A 14,149-nucleotide genomic window follows, 5' to 3' on the forward strand; every position below is an offset into this window, starting at 1 on the left:
TGAGAAGAATGTATATTCTGTGGATTTGGGGTGGAGAGTTCTGTAAATGTCTATTAGGTTTGCTTGTTCCAGGTCTGAGTTCAGGTCCTGGATATCCTTGTTGATTTTCTGTCTGGTTGATCTGTCTAATATTGACAATGGGGTGTTAAAGTCTCCCACTATTATTATGTGGGAGTCTAAGTCTCTTTGTAAGTCATTAAGAACTTGCCTTATGTATCTGGGTGCTCCTGTATTGGGTGCATATAAATTTAGGATCGTTAACTCTTCTTGTTGCAGTGATCCTTTTACCATTATGTAATGTCCTTCTTTGTCTCTTTTGATCTTTGTTGCTTTAAAGTCTATTTTATCAGAGATGAGAATTGCAACTCCTGCTTTTTTTTTTTGCTCTCCATTTGCTTGGTAGATCTTCCTCCATCCCTTTATTTTGAGCCTTTGTGTATCTTTGCATGTAAGATGGGTTTCCTGGATACAGCACACTGATGGGTTTTGGCTTTTTATCCAATTTGCCAGTCTGTGTCTTTGATTGGGGCATTTAGTCCATTGACATTTAGGGATAGTATTGTTATGTGTGAATTTGATGCTGTCATTTTGATGCTACCTGGCTGTTTTGTTGGTTAGTTGATGCAGCTTCTTGATTGTGTTGATGCTCTTTTACCATTTGGTGTGTTTTTGGAGTGGCTGGTACTGGTTGTTCCTTTATATGTGTAGAGCCTCTTTCAGGAGTTCTTGTAGAGCAGGTTTGGTGGTGATGAAATCTCTGAGTGCTTGCTTGTTCACAAAGGATTTTATTTTTCCTTCACTTATGAAGCTTAGTTTGGCTGGATAGGAGATTCGGGGTTGAAAGTTCTTTTCTTTAAGGATGTTGAATATTGGCCCCCAATCTCTTCTGGCTTGTAGGGTTTCTGCTGAGAGATCTGCTGTGAGTCTGATGAGCTTCCCTTTGTGGGTAACCCAACATTTCTCTCTGGCTGCCCTTAGCATTTTCTCCGTAGTGGTGGAGAGTCTCAGTAATGGCGGACGCCCCTCCTCCACCAAGCGGGACTGTCCTGGGTTCAGCTGTTTTTGGTTTGGAGGGCTCAACCCAGAGGGTTTCCAATTACTGTTTTTGTTTTCATTGTTGTTGGGGGTGAGGGGCTGGGACCAACGGAGCCTGATCACCTGGCTCCCAGACTCAGCGTCTTTTCTTTTAAGTTGAACGGCCCCACGTTCCAGTCGCTTGTTGAAAAGGCACCGGGATCTCCTGTGCCACGACTCACTGAGTCAGCTCAAACAGCGGCAATGGCTCCTGGCGGATTTTTTGCATAGGAATCTCCTGGCCTGGCTCGCTATTTAAGATGAATGGGCAACTCTGCTGTCTCAGGGCTCCGATCACCAGCTAAGAGGGCTCCCAGACCAGTGGCTTTTGTACGGAGAACTGCCGCAACAGGGCATGGTCACAGCAGCCGCGCGGGCCAAATCAGCCCCATGGGGGCCAAAACAGCCACACCGGCCGGGACTGCAGCGCTGGTGACCCCTCTGCCTGGGTATCTCCTGGTTTGTGGGCAATAAAAATTCGTCTGGAAATGCGGTGTCCACTCACCCTCTGTGCTTTCACTGGGAGCTGAAGTCCTGAGCTGTTCTTAGGTGGCCATCTTCCCAGCATTTCCACATCAGGAACTTATAAATAAAGCCCCATCTTCCCAGGACAGAGCACCTGGGGAAAAAAAGATGGTTATGAGTTCTGCTGCAGCTAGCTTAAACGTACCTGCCCAGCAGCTCTGAACAAAACAATGGAGCTCACAGCTCAGTACTTGAGCTCCTATATGGGACAGACTGTCTCCTCAAGCAGCTGCCCGACCCCCATATAACTAAAGAGACACCTCATAAAGGACAGAATGAATTCAAGCTGTATACACTCTTCAGGATATTCCCCAATCTAGCAAGGCAGGCCACCATTCAAGTCCAGGAAATACAGAGAACACCACCAAGATATTTCTCAAGAAGAGCAACTCCAAGGCACATAATAGTCAGATTCACCAGGGTTGAAATGAAGGAAAAAGTGCTAAGGGCATCCAGAGAGAAAGGTCAGGTTACCCACAAAGGGAAGCTCATCAGACTCACTGCAGATCTCTCCACAGAAACCCTACAAGCCAGAATAGAGTGGGAGCTAATATTCAACATCCTTAAAGAAAAGAACTTTCAACCTAGAATTTCATATCCAGCCAAACTAAGCTTCATAAGCAAAGGAGAAATAAAATCCTTTATGAATAAGCAATTTCTCAGAGATTTCATCACCACCAGGCCTACCTTACAAGAGCTCCTGAAAGAAGCACTAAACATAGAAAGGAACAACCAGTACCAGCCACTCCAGAAATGTACCAAATGGTAAAGACCATTAACACAATGAAAAAAACTGCATCAACTAACAGGCAAAACGACCAGCTAGCATCAAAATGGCAGGATCAAATTTAAACATAACAATATTAACCTTAAATGTAAATGGGCTAAATGCCCCAATCGAAAGACACAGACTGGCAAATTGGATAAGAAGTCAAAACTCATTGGTGTGCTGTATCCAGAAAACCTATCTCATGTACAAGGACACAGATAGCCTCAAAATAAAGGGCTGGAGGAAGATTTATCAAGCAAATGGAGAGGAACAAAAAGAAAAAAAAAGGAGGAGTTGCAATCCTAGTCTCTGATAAGAGAGTCTTTAAATCAACAAAGATCAAAAGAGACAAAGAAGGGTATTACATAATGGTAAAAGGATCAATGCAACAAGAAGAGCCAACTATCTTAAATATATACACACTCAATACAGGAGCACGAAGATACATAAAGCAAGTTCTTAACAACCTACAAAGAGACTTAGACTCCCACACAATAATAGTGGGAGACTTTAACACTCCACTGTCAATATCAGACAGATCGACAAGACAGAAAATTAACAAGGATACTCAGGACTTGAACTCAGATCTGGACCAAGCAAACCTAACAGACATATACAGAACTCTCCACCCCAAATCCACAGAATATACATTCTTCTCAGTACCACATCACACATACTCTAAAACTGACCACATAATTGGAAATAAATAACCTCCTCAGCAAATGCAAAAGAACGGAAATCATAACAAACAGTCTCTCAGACCACAGTGCAATCAAATTAGAACTCAGGATTAAGAAACTAACTCAGAGCCACACAATTTCATGGAAACTGAACAACTGGCTCTTGAATGTTGACTGAATAATCAATGACATGAAGGCAGAAATAAAGATGTTCTTCGAAAAGAGTGAGAATGAATACACAATGTACCAGAATCTCTGGAACACATTTAAAGTAGTGTCCAGAGGGAAATTTATAGCAATAAATGCCCACATGAGATGTAAGGAAAGATCTAAAATCGACACACTATCATCAAAATTAAAAGAGCTAGAGGAGCAAGATCAAAAAAACTCAAAAGCTAGCAGAAGACAAGAAATAACTAAGATCAGAGCAGAACTGAAGGCAATAGAGACAGAAAAAAAACCTTCAAAAAATCAATAAATCCAGGAGCTGGTTTTTTGAAAAGATCAACAAAATAGACAGACTGCTAGCCAGATTAATAAAAAAGAGGAGAGGAAAATCAAATAGATGCAATAAAAAACAATAAACTAGATATCACCACTGATTCCACAGAAATACAAACTGCCATCAGAGATTACTAAAAACAACTCTATGCACATAAACCGGTAAACCTGGAAGAAATGGATAAATTCCTGGCCAACTTGCACCCTCCCAAGCCTAAACCAGGAAGAAGTTGAAACCCTGAATAGATCAATAACAAGGGCTGAAGTTGAACGAGCAATTAATAGCCTACCAACCAAAAAAAGCCCAGGTCCAGATGGGTTCACAGCCGAATTCTACCAGACATGCAAAGAGGAGCTGGCACCACTCCTTCTGAAACTATTCCAAACAATGCAAAAAGAGGAAATCCATCCCAAATCATTTTATGAAACCAGCATCATCCTGATACCAAAACCTGGCAGAGACTCAACAAAAAAAAAAAAAAAAAAAAAAAAAAAAAGAAAATTTCAGGCTAATATCCATGATAATATAGATGCAAAAATCTTCAATAAAATACTGGCAAACTGATTGCAACAGCACATCAAAAAGCTTACCCATCACAATCAAGTAGGCTTTATCCTGGGGATGCAAGGATGGTTCAACATATGCAGGTCTGTAAACGTAATCCACCACATAAACAGAACCAAAGACAAAAACTACATGATTATCTCAATAGATCCAGAGAAGGCCTTGAACAAAATTCAACAGCCATAAAGGTCTAAAAACTCTCAATAAACTAGGTAACGATGGAACATATCTCAAAATAGTAAAAGCTATTTACGACAAACCCACAGCCAATATCATACTGAATGAACAAAACCTAGAAGTGTTTCCTTTGAAATCTGGCGCTAGACAAGGATGCCCTCTCTCACCACTCCTATTCATAGTATTGGAAGTTCTAGCCAGAGCAAGCAGGTAAGAAAAAGAAATAAAGTGTATTCAATTGGGAAAGGAGGAAGTTAAATTGTCTTTATTTGCAGACGACATGATTGTATATTTAGAAGACACTATCATCTCAGCCCAAAATCTCCTTAAACTGATAAACAACTTTGGCAAAGTCTCAGGATACAAAGTCAATGTGCAGAAATCACAAGCATTCCTATACACCAATAACAGACTAAATGAGAGACAAATCAAGAGCGAACTCCCATTCACAATTGCTACAAAGAATAAAATAACTAGGAATACAACTAACAAAGGATGTAAAGAACATCTTCAAGGAGAACTACGAACCACTGCTCAAGGAAATAAGAGAAGACACAAACAGATGGAGAAATATTCCATGCTCGTGGTTAGGGAGAATCAATATTGTGAAAATGGCCATACTGCCCAAAGTAGTTTATAGATTCAACACTATGTCCATCAAGCTACTTATGACCCTCTTCACAGAAATGGAATAAATCACATTAAACTTCATATGGAAACAAAAGAGAGCCTGCATAGCCAAGACAATCCTAAGGAAAAGAACAAAGCTGGAGGCATCGCGCTACTTGACTTCAAGCTATACTCCAAGGCTACAGTAATGAAAACAGCATGGTACTGGTACCAAAACAGAGACATAGACCAATGGAACAGAACAGAGGACTCAGAGGCAATGCCACACATCTACAACCTTCTGATCTTTGACAAGCCTGACAAAAACAAACAATGAGGAAAGGATTCCCTGTTTAATAAACAGTGTTGGGAAAACTGGCTATCCATGTGCAGAAAACAGAAACTGGACCCCTTCTTGACACCTTACTAAATTAACTCTGGTTGTATTAAAGACTTAAATATAAGACCTAAAATCATAAAAACCCTGGAAGAAAACCTCAAAACCATTCAGGACATAGGCATAGGCAAGGACTTCATGACTAAATCACCGAAAACATTGGCAACCAAAGCCAAAATAGACAAATGAGATCTAATTAAACTCCAGAGCTTCTGTACAGCAAAGGAAACAATTAGAGTGAACTGGCAACCAGCAGAACGGGAAAAAAATTTTGCAATCTACCCATCTTATAAAGGGCTAATATTCAGAATCTACAAAGAACTAAAACAGATTTACAAGAAAAAAACAAACCTATCCAAAAGTGGGTGAAGGACATGAGCAAACACTTTTCAAAAGAAGATATATATGAGGCCAACAAACCTATGAAGAAATGCTCATCATCACTGCTCATTAGAGGAATGCAAATCAAAACTACATTGAGATAGCATCTCATGCCAGTTAGAATGGCTAGCACTGAAAAATCTGGAAACAACAGATGCTAGAGAGGATATGGAGAAATAGGAACACTTTTACACTGTTAGTGGGAGTGTAAATTAGTTCAACCATTGTGGAAGACCGTGTGGGAATTCCTCAAGGACCTAGAAATAGAAATTCCATTTGACTCAGCAATCCCATTACTTGGTATATATCCAAAGGATTATAAATCATTCTATTATAAAGACACATGCACACGTATGTTCATTGTGGCACTGTTCACAATAGCAAAGACCTGGAACCAACCCAAATGCCAATCAATGATAGGCATTTCTTACAGAAAGTAGACGCTGGAAAGGTAGCTATTAAAGAATATCATTTACAGAGCACTAACCTAACACACCTGAGAGCCATTGTGGAATCAGCCAAAAACTTGGAAGAAGTTGTTAGTGTTCTTCACGTCTTTGGTTACACGGATACCTTGGGAGAAAAGCAGACCCTTGTGGTAGATGTAGTTGCAAACGGTGGTCCTACTTCAGTGAAAGTCATTGGCTGGAAGGCTGAAGCTCTTCATAACACTGGCTATGCAGGGACCAATATGGTGACAAAAGCATCATTGAGCAGGTTGAAGACTTCCTCCAGGTCAGTCACCAGCAGCCAGTGCAATATAGCAAACCTCACATGATCTTTTCATTTTACAACAATGTCTCCAGCTCCATGGCAGAGAAGCTGAAAGAAATGGGCATATCTGTGAGAGGAGACAAAGTAGCAGTCAACTCTCTGTTAGATCACCCTGAAGAGCTACAACTGAGTGAGAGTGAATCAGATGATGAGGGCCCTGAGCTTTTGCAGGTGACCAGAGTAGACCGAGAAAATATACTAGCAAGTGTTGCATTTCCAACAGACATTAAGGTTGATGTGTGCAAAAGAGTAAATTTGGACATTACTACTTTAATCACATATGTATCTGCCCTCAGCTATGGAGGCTGCCACTTTATTTTCAAAGAAAAAGTGCTCACAGAACAAGCAGAGCAAAAGAGTAGGTTCTACCTCAGCTGGAGGCCTTTATGAAGGACAAGGAGTTGTTTGCTTGTGAATCTGCTGTCAAGGACTTTCAGTCTATTTTAGACACCTTAGGATGACCTGGGGAGAGAGAGAGGGCCACTATGTTAATTAAGTGAATTAATGTAGTACCAGACCAGCCTTCTGAGCATGCCTTGAGACTAGTGGCCAGTTCAAAAATTAATAGCTGCTCATTAACATTTTTTGGGACAGGAGACACCCTAAAAGCCATCACAATGACTGCTAATAGTGGTTTTGTCAGAGCTGCAAACAATGAGGATGTTAAATTTAGTGCGTTTATCCATCAGCCCAGAGCACTTACTGAGAGTAAAGCAGCTCTAGCCACACCCTTACCAAAAGACTACTCAACTGACAGTGAACACTAAAGATGCTCTTTAAATATTGTCATGGAAGTAAGTTATTTATACCAAAGGCTGGCTCTTCCCATCTAAACTGGGTGGGGGGAGAAAATGTCTATAGTAAAAGTAAAACTTAGAACTCTCAAACCAGTAGAGTTTTTTTCAGTCTTATCTAAAGTATGTAACTCCCCAAAGTAGAAAAAGCACAACAGACAAGCTTATCTATCAAACTGTCTACATTAGTGCAAGTAAGAATAAGAATAGAAATATGTCTATATAAAGCTTTCAGCTGTATTGTAATACTTTGATTGATTCAGTAGGGCTACAACTCCCCTACTGGCAAGCACGTTTCATGGAGTATGGCTACATTGCATCTTGCATTAAATATCTAGAGAAAACTTAAAAAAAAAAAAAAAAAAAAAAAAAAAAAAAAAAAGGAAAATGTGGCACATATACACCATGGAATACTACGAAGCCATAAAAAATGATGAGTTAGTGTCCTCTGTAGGGACATGGATGAATCTGAAAACCACCATTCTCAGCAAACTGACACGAGAACAGAAAATCAAACACCGCATGTTCTCACTCATAGTTGGGTGTTGAACAATGAGTACACATGGACACAGGGAGGGGAACATCACACACTGGGGTCAGTTGGGGGACTAGGGGAGGGATGTGAGGGGTAGGGAGGTTGGGGAAGGATAACATGGGGAGAAATTCCAGTTATAGATGATGGGGGGATGAAGGCAGCAAACCACATTGCCATGTATGTACCTATGCAACAATCCTGCATGATCTGCACATGTACCTCCGAACCTAAAATACAATAAATACATATATATAAAAGACACAAAAACCATTAAAAAGATCAATGAATCCAGAAGTTGTATTTTTTTAAAAATAAGATAGATTGTTAGCTAAACTAATAAAAGAGACTAGAGAGAAGATCCAAATAAACACAATTATAAATAACAAAGGGGATATTACTATTGACCCCAAAGAAATACAAACAACCACTAGAGACTACTTGGAATACTTTTATGCAAAAAATCTAGAAAACCTTGAAAAGACTGATAAATTCTTGGACACATACACCCTTCCAAGACTGAACCAGGAGGAAATTGACTCCTTGAACAGACCAATAATGGAGCTTTGAAATTGAATCAGTAATAAATAGCCTTCCAACTAAAAATAGTCCAGGACCAGATGGATTTACAACCAAATGCTACCACAAGTGCAAAGAGGAGCTGGTATCATTTCTAGTGAAACTATTCCAAAAAATTTAGTAGAAGGGACTCCTCCCCAAGTCATTCTATGAGGCCAGCATCATCCTGACACCAAAACCTGGCAGAGACACAATAAACGAAACTTTAGGCGAATATCCTTAATAAAGATTGATGGAAAAATCTTCAACAAAATACTAGCAAACTGAGTTCAGCAACACATTGAAAAGAGTAATCCACACTGATCAAGTAAGTTTTACCCCTGGGATGCAACGTTGCTTCAACATATACAAATCAATAAATGTGATTCACCACATAAACAGAACTAAAGACAAAAATCACATGATTATCTCAATAGATGGAGAAAAGGCTTTTGATAAAATTCAACATCGCTTCATGTTAAAAACTCTCAATAAATTAGGTATTGAAGGAACATACTTCAAAATAATTAGAGCCATCTATGACAAACCCACAGTCAACATCATACTGAATTGACAAAGTTGGAGGTATTTGTTTTGAAAACCAGAACGCCGCAAAAATGCCCTCTCTCACTACTCCTATTAACGTAGTATTGGAAGTCTTGGCCAAAGCAATTAGGCAAGAGAAGGAAATAAAGGGCATCCAAGTAGGGAGAGAGGAAGTCAAACTATCCCTGCTTGCAAATGACACGATTCCATATCTAGAAAACCCGACAGTCCCAGCCGAAAAGCTCCCTGAGTTGATCAACAACCTCAGCAAAGTTTCAGGTTACAAAATTGACAAACAAAGATTAAAGCATTCCTATACACCAACAACAGCCAAGCCAAGTGCCAAATTAGAAACACAATTCCATTCACAACTGCCCCCCAAATAATAAAATACCTAGTAATACAGTTAACCAGGGAGATGAAATATCTCTACAATGAGAATTATAAAACACTGCTCAAAGAAATTAGAGGTTACACAAACAAATGAAAAAGCACTCCATGCTCATGGATAGGCAAGAATCAATTTCATTAAAATGGCCCTACTACCCAAAGCAATATACAGATTAAATGCTATTCCTATCAAGCTATCAATGACATTCTTCACAGAACTAGGAAAAACTTTTAAAATTCGTATGGAACCAAAAAAGAGCCCAAATAGCCAAGGCAATTACAAGCAAAAAGAACAAAGCTGGAGGCATCACATTACCTTACCTGACTTCAAACTATACTACAGGGCTACAGTAACATAAACAGCATGGTTCTCTGCTACATGCCAATGGACCAGACTAGAGAGGCCAGAAATAAGGCCACAAACCTACAACCATCTTTGACAAAGCTGACAACAAGCAAGGGAGAAAGGATTCCCTATTTAATAAATGGTGCTGGGATAACTGGCTAGCCATACGCAGAAGATTGACATTGGACTCCTTCCTTATACCATGTATTAAAAAACTCAAGATGTATTAAAGACTTAAATGTAAAACTCCAAACTATAGTAGCCCTGAAATACAATTTAGGCACTACCATTCTGGATATAGGAACTGGCAAAGATTTCATGATGAAGATGCCAAAAGCAATTGCAACAAAAGCAAAAATTGACAAATGAGATCTAATTAAATTAAAGAGCTTCTGCACAGCAAAATAAACTATTAACAGAGTAAACAGACAACTGACAGAAAGGCAGAAAAATCTTTGTAAACTATGCATCTGTCAAATATTTGTAAAACCACATGAGCAGTGAGGCAAGGCTGAGATATGGTCAAGAACAATAGTTGGCATTTATTGTTGGTGGTTGATTTCTGATATTTAAGCTGTCTCAGTACAGCTTGCTTCAGTATCAGAAATCATTGTTTAACCAAGTGGCTCAGCATTTCCCAGGCAGGCAGCTTCTTGGCTATCTTAGCTTTTGGTGTTAAGTGGGCCACTTTTGGGGGACTTGAGGTTTTCCACTGACACCTTAACACTTGAGAGACTTCTGCAAATTTACATGAGGAAACATTAGAGCACCCTAGAGAAAGAAAAACTCTTCATACACTTAGGTTGAAGAACAGACAGGCTGAGAGAGCCAACTGGAAGCTACTGGAACTTCTTCTAAAGCAAGCTAGAAGTCTTTAGGTATTATAGGTAGTGAGAGGAGGGGAAGAACATAAGTTTGAAATAAAAAGATAAAAGAATAAAAATGTATAATTACAAGGTTAGAGAATAAATTGCTTATATACAATTCTTCAAATTGTGAGCCAAAAATACATTTTGCAATAAAATAGTTAATATCTATGCTTAACTTTTTCATAAAATTATATTCATATCAAGAAAGTTTTATTTAGTTGAAAAGAAGTTATGGAAAAGTCTATTTGGAGCAAAAGACAACTAGGCATCATCATCCACTGGTGGTAACATGTCTTGAGAAAGTAAACCTAGGGATGGTGTATCTCAACTGGAAATATACACACATGCCCCTTTTTGTCAAAGTAATATATCCTGTGCCCATGGCTTGCTACATAAATTGATGACTATAAAAGAAAAAATGCTAGGCTCCTTATTCAAAATGCAGGAAAAAAGCATTTTCATTTTTTTCTGTTGTCTCTGTTAACCTGTTAGGGTGTTCTTCGTTATTTAGCATCAAACTTCTGGACCCTCGCTGGTATCCAAGGGTCATATACCATGACTTGGTGTGTGGCCTGGATGCTATTGCTTCCTACTCCTGTGCTCTAACCCCACCTGGGGCAAGGGTAGCAGCATCACTGGGCAGGGGCAGGTGCGGGCAGGTGCAGGCAGCTACAGACCTTACTGGGGAGGTAGTGAAGTGGTGAGAAGCATGTGCTTCTGAGAGGCAGCTCTGAGCCCCTGCTCATGCTCCATAATTGCATCGAACTTCACTTACACAACACAAATCCAAAGATAAAAATAAGAACATTAAAACTGCAGAGTACTGAGCCTCAAGTGTAGGATGGGGATGGAAAGGAGCCCTTCTGAGAACTCCTAATCAAACCCTCATTAAACTGGCCCTGCCTCCATGCCATCAAAACTTCCGATATATTCTACTTAGTTAAGACATAATCACTTCCTCATAAACTAGTGTGTTCTTCAATGTGTTGATCATCAAAATCATCTCCAGAACTCTACACATAGATTCCTGGGTCACACTAATGAGATTTCTGTTGGATTACAGAAGTCCAGCAGGAATGTTGGAAGAAATTACTCCTTCATCCCTTCACATGTTTATTGAACACCTACCAGGTTCTAGGCCCTGGGGCAAGCTTTATGTACAGGATGAAGACAATAACTGTCAACATCTTTGTCTTCACGGACCACACAGTCCACTGCGGAAGACTGACCTAAAAGAAATAAACAAACAAAACTCTACATATTGTGGAATGAGCGATGAAGAAAATTCACCCAACTGAAAGAGTAACTGAAAAAGGTTTAGCCTGGAGTAGAAAATGGATGATATTTAAAGCCTGGAGTGAGAGTCACTTCAGAGTGTTTTTAAGAACCTTCTCAAGTAATTCTGATAGTTCACTAAGTTTAGAGTTTTAACCAAAAGTCCGACTGCTAGCTTTCTTCACCATGTAAGAGGAATTTGGCAAATCCACCCTCTCTAGTTTGTATTATGAAAGCAATATGAAATCACAAAATCATAATAATGAATATGCTTTTCATGTTATAAGTGCTCTGCAGAGGTTTTTCCATCCCACCTCTTGGTTGTGAATCTGCAAATCTATTAATCGTCCAAATACAGTGATGACACTTTTCACAGGCGCTGAGAAGGTATTATAGGTCCTGGCAAGGTTGTAGCATATGACAGAAGTGTGACCTATAAAGCCGTATCTCTTAATTCCCAGTCTGTGAGAGACCACAGATGTCATCACATGTTCCCAACACTTAATATCGAACATGAAGCTTCCTTGTTTCCTTCATAGAATCACTTATATCTGTCACAGTATAATTAATGGTGGCTGTGGCAAATGGGTCAGTGTGAGGGTAGGAATCTTTTTGTTTTTAACACAGAAAACCTGTAGGAGACACTGTAGTTCCTCAAAATGCCTAACAAATCTTAAATGCATACCTCAATTGATTTTTTCTTCTGTTTTATGAATTTTTTATCACAGTGCACCAACTGAACTAAGACATGAGTCATCAGGCCTGAAAGCCCTTAATCATGAAAGTTGGGGATGGTAGACTTGCCCTTCCACGTATCGGGACATCCAGTAATAGAGAATGATGGAAAGGTGATAACCAAGCAGAACTTTTTAAATTAATGAAAAATGTGGGTCATTGGGAATATACACAATAGAATACATTTACAAAATATCATCTAGATACATCGCATTGGAGCATTGGAGTTAAACAACAAAACTTAATTAGATCAAAAGAAAGCAGTGGCTCAGGCCTGTAATCCCAGCACTTTGGGAGGCTGAGGTGGTAGATCACCAGGTCAAGAGATCGTGACCATCCTGGCCAACATGGTGAAACTTCATCTCTATTAAAAATACAAAAATTAGCTGGGCATGGTGGTGCGTGCCTTAGTCCCAGCTACTTGGGAGGCTGAGGCAGGAGAATTGCTTGAACCCGGGACACAGAAGTTGCAGTGAGCTGAGATTGCACCACTGCACTCCAGCCTGGTGCCTGGTGATGGAGTGAGTCTCCATCTCAAAAAAAAAAAAAAAAAAAAAAAAAAAAAGAACAAAGAAAACTATTGCAAAATCAGGAGATGCAGGCACAAAACAAAATTGTAGAAATAAATTTAGATCTATTAGTAACAGTAATTACTATAAATTCAATAGACTTGACAGTTAAAAGTTGCAGATTGTCAAGGAGAATGAAAGAAACATCTAAATTATGAGTTTACAGGAAGGCCAAAAGTAAAGGGGAAAAGACATACTAGATCCCAATCCACTAGCATCATGGCAGATAGATAAGCCAGTCAAAATAGTCTTCAAGGCAAAAAGCCATTAAGCATAATGAGTATTGCTATATGATGATAAACATTTAATTATAATCTGTAAACTTTTTAGCATAGCCTCAAAAATGTATAAGACCATAATGGACAAATCTATAAGAAGAGTGTAAGAATTTACAAAATTCTCTGAGTAACTGATGAATCAAGCAGCAAAACCTTTTTATGAGTGTATTAAAAGTTTAGATAACATCATTAGCAGGCTTGAGATGAAAGAAAAATAACCCTCATAAAAGAAGAAACCGTATTCTCAATTATACAAGGAACCGTTGTCAAAATCAACCCTGCCTACAGTTTTGTAGATATTTTTTATTATCTAGATACTTTTCAATGTTAGAAATCAATAATAAATAGTTATATAGGAAAAAATTCATATCTTTGAAAATTAACTTTAAAAAGCATTTCTAAATAATTCATAGCCAAAGGTGAATAATAACAAATACATGCCCAAATTGCAAGATTCAACTGAAGCATACTTTCTGGTGAATTTATAGCTCTAAATGCTTATACTAGAAAAGAAGAAGGCTGAAAATAAATGAGCTAAGCAACTTAAGAAGTTAGAAGAACAACAAAATAAACAGAGAGAAAGCAGAGGGAAGGAAACTATAAAGATAAGGGGAAATTAATTAAATGAAAAACAAATATACAGTAGAGAGAATCAACTAAGGCAAAAGTTCAATTTTTGAAAAAAACTAATAAAATAGACATTTTTGGGTTCCCAGAAAATATGAGGCAACACAAATAAACAATATTAGAAGTAAAAAAGAAGACAGCTATAGATACTGTTGACTAAAATGATAAAACTATGAAA

General features: G+C 38.8%; 1 pseudogene; it reads left to right on the top strand.

The window, feature by feature from the left end:
- Positions 1 to 1,010: 1,010 nt before the first annotated feature.
- Positions 1,011 to 7,219, top strand: LOC101032213 (UPF0415 protein C7orf25-like; annotated as a pseudogene).
- Positions 7,220 to 14,149: the final 6,930 nt, after the last annotated feature.

The sequence above is a fragment of the Saimiri boliviensis genome, chromosome 4 (assembly GCF_048565385.1).
Source record: "Saimiri boliviensis isolate mSaiBol1 chromosome 4, mSaiBol1.pri, whole genome shotgun sequence".
NCBI classification, from domain to species: Eukaryota; Metazoa; Chordata; class Mammalia; order Primates; family Cebidae; genus Saimiri; species Saimiri boliviensis.